Source organism: Pollicipes pollicipes, unplaced genomic scaffold, assembly GCF_011947565.3.
Source record: "Pollicipes pollicipes isolate AB1234 unplaced genomic scaffold, Ppol_2.1 Scaffold_3087;HRSCAF=3621_pilon_pilon_pilon, whole genome shotgun sequence".
In the NCBI taxonomy this organism is placed as follows: domain Eukaryota; kingdom Metazoa; phylum Arthropoda; class Thecostraca; order Pollicipedomorpha; family Pollicipedidae; genus Pollicipes; species Pollicipes pollicipes.
In genome coordinates, this window is record NW_023596225.1 from 37,049,027 (window position 1) to 37,059,999 (window position 10,973).

A 10,973-nucleotide genomic window follows, 5' to 3' on the forward strand; every position below is an offset into this window, starting at 1 on the left:
GCGTGCGCGGCACAGTGCAGGACTGAGCAGTGAAGTGGACTGCCCGAGGGCAGCGCGAATTTGGCAGGCTGGAGAAGGACAGGCGGCCGCCGCCCGCCTGCCTCGTACCCCGGTCTCCGCCCGTTGGTGACAGTGTTCCTGAGAGGGTAACGAAGACAACAATCGACTGACTCCTCGTTAGGACGTGTATATCTATAGGTATATTATTTTAGTGGTGAGTTTTCGCAGATGTCTGAAAATCGGATGTTGGCGTCGATTTAGCAGTGTGGAAGACGGAAGACGGTGTTGCCATCAGTGACGGCTCATTTCCAGCCTGTAACCACATTTGGGAAAGCGACAGTCGCTCGTCTTTCCATCAGCGGATAGGCGTTTTGCATTGTCTCTGGGTGATCGGCTGGCGCAAAAGGCGACACGTACGTATTTCGCTGTTCTGTCATGCTTGCCGCGAGTGGATGAAATGGCACTTCGTGCTGTCGTCTTCGTAGCGAACTTGCGCTCCCAACTGGGTATCAAGCCCTGTTTGGGTAGCTGATAAGCGCTGGCTGTATCGCCGGTCAACATTGACGTCACGCGAAATGCGCCGGTGCTGGCCGACACGTTATCAGCCGCGCTGCGCGTCCTGGTGGTCAATCCCGGCTCTAATGATGACTCAGTGAATGAGTGGTGCAACACCTTACCAATAGGTGGCAGCACAGGCTTCTCAGAGGTGTGGTCGGCGCCGCTGCGTTCAGCGTGTTCGTTTTGGGCGCCTCGGCCCCGTTGCCCTGCCTGCTTCCTTTGCTACTCGTACGTTCGCTGCTGATGGTGCGCACCGAGTGGCAGACCGCTTTCTGTCGTGGAATATATGTGTTTCTGGAGGTCATGTTTGTGAGACTCTGATGCACACCAGGCATTGCTGTGGGAGAAACGACTCCCACAGGCACTGCCTTTCAACTCGTTATTTATCGAGGGTAGTGTTATGGTTGAGGTAGGCAATCGCTCAGCAGCAAGTGTGAAAATTGAAGCACTTCGAGTCCCCACGCGCATCCATATTCAGCATTCCATTGTTCTCGAAAGGCCTGATGCTGTAACAAGAACGCCGCTTCATCGTAGGCATTTGCTGTGAGGAGTTGGTGCGGCGCAATGGGACGCAAATGACTGGGCTTAGCGGAAAATGTCTTGCTGCAGCAGTTCTCCTTCCCTCCTGAATAAAGCTAAAGGGTTTTCTACGTCATGTATAATCGAACTAAACGGAGTGAACATGCAAGGTGCGTAGGACATTTTGAACACTGTGGGTGTGCAATGTGGCGCTTTGGAAAGTTGCAGTCATGTTTCACTAGTTTACTCTGTTAAATAAACGGACATTCATCCCTCTCCAGTTGAAAGATGCTTCGCCATTCCCCTATACGAGACCTGACGCGTAGCAGCATTTTGGAAACTAAGCGTGATGGGAACACATGGAAGGCACCATGATACGGGCTTTTATCTTCCACGTGACTACTGACATGAAAACATGGGGTCAAACCGGATGTGGGGAAACCCCCGAGGATGGTGCGACCTATCCCGTTACATGTGCAGCCAGATCCCCACCACCGAGTTCAGAGGACAAACCCAGCGCGGTGTTAAGTGGAGCGCGTCAGTTGAGGCATTCCAGGTCCGCGTCGCGGCCGCACCTTGGACTGAGTCAGTGACGGCTGGTCCCCGGAGCGGCGGAGTGCCCAAGCGGGGTTTGTGCATCGTTTCCAATGGCTGGAGCGTTTCCTGCCGCTTGCAGCATTGCTCTGCCGTTCTGTACTGAGATTGGCGACGTCGAGCTGTGGCATACGTTCTTGTCATGACTTACATTGGTGACCAAGGGTCGATCTAACGTCGTCTAGGGGGAAGGGGGAGGGCGTCACGGGCTCGTGGGAAGGCAAAGTAAAAAAACAACACGAAACCCCCTTGGCACAAGCTTCTGATGTTTTAGGGAAGCAATTTTCCATAATTTGTCCATGTTAGGGTCAGTGCTCCGGATTTCCCCCACTCTAGTGAACATGCTACACTATCAACATTTTGACAACTAGGCTGTCATTTTCTTTCCCTTGTAGCTGTCAAGCATCGCCACCGCCCACTTTTTAACGGCTACTGATCGTAACAGCTGTCTTATAACATGCGTTTCAGTACTTGGATCTAGGATGTGCGCAACTCTGGTTATACTTAATGGTGGTTACAAGCTTTTGCAGCCAGGCGTCAGTTTTGCAACTGCAATCATCTAATCACCTGTGGTCCTGTCCGCCATTGTCGATCGCGTAAACGATGCCGACTCGTCGTGCAAGATATATACATGCAGGTACACAGTGTTCTCTAGATTTCTTCCCATGAACCAGTTCCTCTTGTCTGATTCTGAAACCAGGAAGAACCTTGGAACTAGTCTGTGATCGGTTCAGAAGAGATCCAACAAGAACCAATATCCAGCATCGTGTTCATGGAACCAGCCAGAAACAGGATACAGACCGACGCTAAGACGAGATATCCGGTAAGAACCAAGATCCGATTTGAGGATACATAGGGATCGAGCGATCAACTCCATGTGTGAAATTACGCGGAGAAATACATCGACAACCAAAAATCGGCCTGGATATGATTAAAGATCCAACAACAACCCAGATCCATCCTCAAATTGTGCCAACGCTCCAGAAAAAAACTAAGGTTAAAAAAGTTAGAAAACGCAGGGAAGTGTTCCAAAATCCAGGGTTCGTTTTCTTGAGGGAAGTGCAAACCAGGAACCAATGTGGGAAACCACTAATCAGACGTATGTCTGGCCAGATGGCGGATGATTCATTAATGGCTTCCGAAGCCCTGAATCATGTCAGGGAGGTTCTGAATTGTAGGATGACCAACAAAAGGGCGGCTTCTAAGTGAATGTCAAACGCCAGGAACGAAGCAAGCTTGTTCGCTTTACCATGTTTATCTTTACGGGATAGCAGAACACGCCATGTGTGGCCCCTCAGTGTACCATGGTATGACACACATCAAGTTATGGGCCCATTGAAAACTTCACTTCATTTCTGAGCGCGTTGTAGGCGCCAATGAGGAGTCCCAAACTCCTCAACTTGTTTTGGTGCGACATGGGCCAACGTGTGGAAGTGTTGGGCTCTGACGATACGGCGATACCACAGTGTCATGATGAGGTCTCTTCTCTCTCGATTTAGACATGGTGGTGCGGGAAAGCGCGATTAAAGAAGACCTGCGAGCCTCAGCGTTTGACCGGTTTGCCGAGCAGTAGGGACAGTGGCTTTGCCGCGCCACGTCCCGCGCTGCCCCAGCCATGGCCGCGCCACGGCCTGCCCCGAGCGGCGAGCTCAGCCTCGCGGGTCAGACGCCCACCGCCGGCCGCGCCACGGCCAGCCCCGAGCGGCGAGCCCTGCCTCGCAGGTCAGATGGCCACCGCGGCTGCGCCACGGCCTGCCCCGAGCGGCGAGCCCTGCCTCGCAGGTCAGATGCTCACCGCCGGCCGTGGGACGAGTTCGGTCCAGAGCTGCGCCTCCAGGCCTGACCTGGATGGTCCAGGCCTCGCCGGTCGCCTGGAACTCATCGCGCCGCTCGCAGGTCAAACCCGTCGTCAATGAGCGCGGTGATCGGGCGGAGGGAGCGGCGGTTCGGCGCTCGGTGGGCAGCGAGAGCGGTCTCACTCTGCGACGGCGCCGCAACAGGACCGGTCAGCAAGGTCAGGGCGGCTGCGCGCCGCCAGCCGGCGAGGTCAGGGGCGCGCAGACAATGAGCCCGCGTGTCGTTGCGTGCCGGTCCGGCCGAGAGAGAGCGTAATGGGGCCGGCTGGTACGCGGCGGAATCCGCCTGGCGGATGGCTGGCTAGTGGCGGGAGGTCATACCTCCAGCACTTCCGCTCGGCCCAGGGCACCGCGCGCCTGCGCTCGGGGGCGATGGGTTACCCAGGAGAGGGGGGGGGGGAAGGCAGGGGAACGATCAGCTCCCTTTAATTTGGTCGGAATGGGGAAGCTATGTAGACCTTTTAGCCATGGCAACGGATATTTTAGCTGGTCATAAAAAGCTTGAATGCTTGGAAATGATTCCTTCCGTGTTTAGTTACGCCGCTATTTGATTAAGCATTCCGCGGAAGCTTGCGTGGCACTGAAACTACCCATTTAACCCAATAGGTACGTGTTTTTACTAAGAAAAAAGATCCGGGTTACAGAGCAGCCTTCAGTTACTAGATCAGGATCGCGGATCTTGGGATTCACTTTACGGATCCGAGCATATGTCTGCCTCCTTACCACCAAAGTGCTTATGTCTTGAATGGTGCGCTATGTTGCGTTTGTTAACCATCGAGTACATTGCCTGGTAGAATACCGTGCCACTGGAACGCAAAATAATTATTCTGGTAAAAACTGGCTCAAGTGGTGCACCATTGAGTGCAAAGCCACAACTCGTCATATCGTCATTGTTCCATTATTTAGGATGATGTTTATTTGGACACAGCGGGAACTTGCAGCAAAATCAGGTCAACGCACGCGTTGATAAGCAGATACCAGTTCTGGCAATGAAGCCGTCAAAACAGCTTAGCAACTCACAGCGATGAAAGATGCTGAAACGTGGCCACGAAATGAACCAAAACGTCTTGTTGCCCGGCGAGTCGTACAAAATAAGTTTTGGTATGCTTTACCCCCCAAAAAATGTGACGTTACTGTATCAGTTTGCGGCAATCTTATTGCTTTGCCACAAAAACGATGAAAAGCACTGGGTGCAAACCATCGGTAAATAAACATGGTGTATAAGCAGCCGCCCAGCGACTTTGACCTCAGTGTTTTGCAAATAATATGGACAACATCCACTAAAGTATAGACAGGAGGCCCTCTGAATGTACGAACACATTAGTTAAGGGCTTGCAACCAAAGAGCGATCACAAGATATTGCACCTTCGATGCAAGACAATTTTTGGATGAGATCTGAGAACCAATTTAAGAATGATTTGTCGCTGGATTTCAGCTGACACATTAACATGCCCACACGTCCATTCTGCGGTGCACGTCAACCGCACGGATCAAAGCACGGACGAACCAGGTACAAAGGCTAGCGTGAAGTTCAAGGGTGCTCATTCCAATAGGGCACAGTATGCAGCCAACTCTTCTACAGCTTTGGTTAATATGGTCTGTGAGCGCGCGCGAGGTGTGGATGAGCCTGCCGAAGGCTCCGACCCCATCTCCGATGTGAGCGCGCCACGGAAACCGATCTCGGAGATCGCGACTCCGGTGTGCCCCGATGTGGCCTGGGCAGCTGATAGATCTGGGGTGTGAGCTACAGCCGCTGCCGACGTACCCCCCCGCCGCTTTGGACATACATTGCACGCCCAGGCCGTTCGGAAGCCGATGGTTGCGGACCCATGATGCAGACACAGATGCAGATACGCGTCGATGCGCTAGTAGGTTCAAGCCGTAAACAAGCCCGGGAAGGAACTATAGCACGGGCGGATCCAATGAAGAGTGGCGCGATCGCCGCACTGTATACTGATGGCGTGAAGGGACTGCATGCTTCCATGGCGGCTTTTGAAAGGTGTCTGGCTGATGAAACACTGCAGTGCATTTTACGAGCATTGGTTGAATGAGCGGGACGCTTGTCTTTCTCGCGGTAGGGGAGCTGCAGCCGTTAAGGGTTAGCAAATCGAAATATATCATCACACGCTTGTGGCGGCTGACATACCGCCAGCTGCCACGGCAAAATGTCGCCACCGTACCACGCCATGTCCTCCTCAGGTGACTGAAGATGTTGGACTGGCGAGCAACGTTCTGCTGCCAGTCACTGATCGGAAACCAACTGTCAATCTTGTTTCTTTTTGGCTGTCAGTCTTGGCATCTTGTCGTAACATTAATTCCGGATTTCACTCCTTTCACTGAAGTAGTCTGGAAGCCCAAAGCGTTGATGATAAACTTGTGGAGCTCGAAAGCAAAGATTCGCCCTGTAACATTTGCCAACCCAATGGCTTAAGAGAATACGAGTGTCGGGATGAGAAAGAGGTGGTCGTCCCCTCCCCCTGGGAGGCTGGGGGCCGTCCAGACGCCCGAAGTTAGCTTAAGGTTCAATTACCTTTACACTCCTTTCGATTTAACATAAGTTAAACAGTGATGAATGAACTTTTTACCAGGTTTCCAGAATCATTCAAGGTTTCTGTATCGTGAAAAAGGAGTCCCTCTGCGAAGGAATGGGCTGAATCATATACGAAAAGTGAGTTTAAAAAACATGCAAAATCGCGGGCCAATCGGGCTGCGTGTGCCTCCGACAAATTGTCCTCTCCCCGTGATGACACTCCGGTCTCGTCCCGGTGTCAAGCTGAGTGGCGATGTCAAATGCCGTGATACAGATGTGGCATTGCATGCTGGTAATGTAAACAGACCGTGTCCCCAGTGAAGAAATGAAACCGCCACTGATATCATGGACTTGCAGCAGGTCAATGCGCCGAATAAGCGTGCATCTGTATATATTTGGTTAGTTTCTGATTGGCAGTGTCTGACTAATGAGCATAAGCACGCCTTCATGGCTTGAGGTGGGAATCGACTTTCACAGCTCTCTGCCCAAATATTGGATTTCAAGCTTAGTGGCATGAAGTTGTGGCCCAGGCAGTTGGTTCTGGAGTAGATGTCCATTCATGCGTTAGCCAGGGTGTTGCAGGGTGCGTGCGTGTGACGGGCAAGACAGTCCGTCTCTAGGCTGATAGGACAAGACCTCCCTACACCGGACGTTACGCGACTAGTGGCTCTGGTGTCGGGCGGTTACGCGTGTTCTGTGGACTCAAGTGATCCAAGGCCCCTGATAACCGGGGTCCAGGTGCCATGATGTCAATTGTCCAGTTGTGATGATGTCAACCGTCCAGTTGTCATGAAATCAATCGTCCAAATCCCATGATGTCAATCATCCAGTTGTCATAATGTTAACCGTCTAAACGCTGTCATGACAACCGTTCAGTTGTCATGATGCCAATCGTCCAAATACAATGATGTCAGCCGTCCAGTCGCCATGATAATGTCAGTCAGCTGTCGATGACGTGTCCGGTCCTCACAGCGACCACGTGCGCGCCAGCAGCACATGGCACAGCGCATACTCGGGCGTTCCAGAGCGCGCACCGTGTTTTCCTAACGTCTCGGGGACGCTGTTTAAGAGACCAAGAGAGAGGATGAGAAGCGTGCAAGAATACGGCAGAGGGCGGTATGGCTCTGGCGCCGCAGCTTTTTTCAGTTAAAACACGAGGTAGACCAGCTAAGCTCATTTTCCAGAACAGCGGGGCAGGTACCAGCATTCCGATCCTTTCTTTCGCTGTGCACTGCTTGTTAAGGTCTGTATTCGGCATTGCCCTTTGTCGACGCTATTCAGCAGTAGGTTGATGTCCCGCCTTTCAGCCGTCAGTCATCCAGATATCATTCAAATTTCCTTTTGTGCTGTCTCGTTCTAAATCTAGCGGTGTGGCAGCATGCGTGAAATGAGATATGCTTGAGAATTTTAAGCAAATGAATTAGGTTCTAGAATGCTCTGTTTGTGCTGTACGTACTAGCAAGGCGGGTAGTTGACAAGGGAAAGATCATCATAGATCAGAACATGAGGACAGCGAACCTCCTCTTTATTTGCGAGTTTCAGATTTCTAGGACCTTTTGCTACGTAAGCACCCAGTCGATGAGCACCATGATAATAATGCGCATTTTCTATCCTCCTTTAGCACCCGTAGTACATTTTGTTATTAGCATTATTACCCACGCTCGTACCAAAATGGCGCCCTCCCGTCGATCAAAGTCTAACACGCTCAGTCGACGCGTGCATGCAGCTAAAGCATGTGATGAACCCTTCAATTAACAACCCACGTGTTGCACCAGGCCACGCAGGGTGAAATTCGCAAGTTTGTTTTTCGTCTGGCCCGACTACTGACAAACCGCTGAGCGACTCTCGTCGTTTGACACCTCTTGAGACACGGCTTGCCATTAGGCCCGGTACCATCTGTGTCACGATGAGAGGGCCATCAGTCCGGCGTGTCTGCTGGAGAGAGCAGCGCTCGATAGAGCCCGTCGACACCGCACGGAGACGCCCCCCCCCCCCCCCCCCCAAGCCAGGGGTTCGCCAGCTGGTGGCGCCGCTTCGCTGGCCCGGCAGGGAGCCATCACCGGCCTTGATGACCTGTCATCCGGCTGGTAATTTATGGCGACATCTTGCTGCTATCGGCCGTATTTGGCAGTGCTTATGTATAACTATGGCGTCGCATTAGAAGACGGCGTTTTAGGCGCCGCGGTGGTCCATTGTGTGTTTTTTGTTTCCAGACGGCAGGGTGCGATGAAAGCGTGCGGCGGCCGGCCCTCTAAGTGGTGGAGGTGCGCAGTTGACACTTGGACCAGCCTTCCGACGTTTTTCTACGCTGGTCCCACGGCCCACATAAATACCTATTCAAATTGGAGCCTGTTCTCGCCGCTGACCGGCGCGCTTAGCGTCACCTTTCATCACGGCGTGGCCATCATACCCCGCATTAAATCAACACCCAGCGGCAGATAATCGCCCACCTGACCCCATCGCGTCCAAGGCGCTGGCCACTGTGTGCGGCCTGACCCGAGCAATTACGGTAATCGCCCTGTGATGGGCTCGGCTCTGGGTCAGCTCCTTTGGCGGGACTGCAGACTTCCTTCCGCCGGAAGCTCCGGCTAACCCCTGCCTCTCTGTAGATGACAGACCCCCGGGCGCCTGACGGACAGGCAGGTGGCCGGGGGGGGGGGGGGGAGGGCAGGTGTGCTGGAGTCGTAACGTCGGACCGGAATGGCTTCATGGGCCGGCAGCTGCTGTTTAATCTGGGTTGGGGAGAGCGGGGTGAGGTGCATCATGTCCAAGCAGTGGCAGAGCGGCAGAGCGGTGGGCACCGCAAGGAATCGAACCCCATGCCTCTGCTTTTCCGCGCGTGCGACAAAACCGCTACACTTTGGTCCCCATCAAAAGCATGCAATAGCCAACAGGCGACATTCGCTGTTAATTGCGTACATGAGCGGTGCGGTTGACATCAAATGCGTCACAGGGCCGGAATTCAACCGGCAAATGATATGAATATTCTTATAACGTGAAAAACGTAAGTCTTAGCAAACCTGCTCATTATTTTGGGATGTACTAGTGCCGGCAACTTATTAATGGCGCCGTAAAAAACCATTTACTTCAGTCGTGCTGTTAATGTGGATACATTAAACGACATGTCACAACCATGACACGACCCACTCACGCCCACTTTCCCCAACTGTGTAAATGTGGAATGGAAGTTGCGGCATGCACACGTTCACCTCGACCAATAGGCCACATGAGTTAGCTTTTACTTCAAATGATTGAAGTGGCTCATGGCTGCTTCAGTGTTGTCGACATGGCAATCTGGTCACTTGTGAACATGCATCTGTCTGTGAGTGAGTCTTCACTGGACTATTAGGATGCATACACTGTTAAACAGCACGGATCGTCCGCCTGCCACTCCCCGTCGGAGATAAATAAGTCCTAATAAGTTAAAGGGAAGTGATTTAATCCCGCCAGTTTAATCAGTTGTACAGTTACACGGTGTCCGCTGAAGTCGATTTCGAATCCGAGATTGACCTGTTGTCGTGCCTGGAGCCTAATCGGTATCAGCTCTTTGACACGTGAGGCGCCGCCGAAGTCGACTTCACTGCAGCGAAGTGGAGCGCGGGTCTGCACTACGCAAATTTGAGGGGTGGTCGGTGTAGAATTCGTCATGACGAAGCAGAAACTGGCAGCAAATCTAGCCACAGCGTTCAGTCAAATCTCCTGTGTTTGGATGAGTTTCCGGCGCGGCAGTGACCCAGGGCGCTGGCGTAGTATAGAAGGGTAGAGAGAATGAAATCAGTTTTTACTCTGAGCTGCCTTTTGCTACAAATACTGAAGATGGAATATGGGACCACTTATAAAAGGCTAAGATTCCTGTATCTGCAGACAGCTATAACATTCGGCTTCATGATAGTCATACACATTTGGATGGCACGTCCTTGTATTTTTTGGTAAATTAACTTTTGAATGAGCCTCTTTCAAATGAGACATCTGCCCCGACCCGGAGAAAGCTGCATCACATGGTACGGAAATTGTATCTATGTTGTTTTTTTTAGGAGTTGGTTACATCACAAGCAAGCTGAATGCGTTACGACATGCGCTCATCTTTGTAATTTCGTAACTTGTGAATCCCTACGTGGCAAAATTTGGCTGTTTCGATCAGTCTTTGTTTTGGCACTGCTGCCGCCTCGGTTTAAGTCGGTCAGGTGGAAATCATAGATCTACATAGGTAACGTAAATATCGACATATTGTCTAGATGATAATCAGTCATGGCAATTATGCCAATCATTGACAGTATGTCAGTCAGTAGTATATTGTCCGAGCATTGTATGAGGCAATACATGGCCCATACCCGGCTGATACACCATGAACTACCCGGACATGTTGGAAGAAAGTTCGCACCACCTGGCACCTGGCCTTGGCACCACCTGGTTCGCACCATCGCTAGCCGACTTTGTCCCGAACGTGCGTTTGGTCGATGGTGCAGGATTGGATCTGTACTTCGGCTTTCCACGGCATGTAAAAGAGAAAGCGATTTACCATTGTCACCCAGGGAGCGTGGGAACTAGCAACCATCATAAAATGACTGTTCTCTTTAGAGATGCATGCCGCCCTCTCCCCCACGCATCTGGTCAACAATCAGCCACAGCTTTTAGCTGTTAAGGTTCACCCCAAATGCTGGTAGTGGACCAAGATTTCGGCGAGAAACGCCGCACATCCCAGCCCAATCATCACGGAAAACATCCACTTAGTACTGTTTCTGTATGTATATACCTTTGCTCATGAGCTTAAATGCATCTCCTGACGGCTGCCAGCAATCAGACGGCCACTTGAATGCTCATCTGGAACTTTTCCATCACGTTGCACATCCAACGTGAGGGAAAAGTAAACCACGGAGACTAAATCAAGAGATGGGAGCCAAACATGAAGCTTTTCA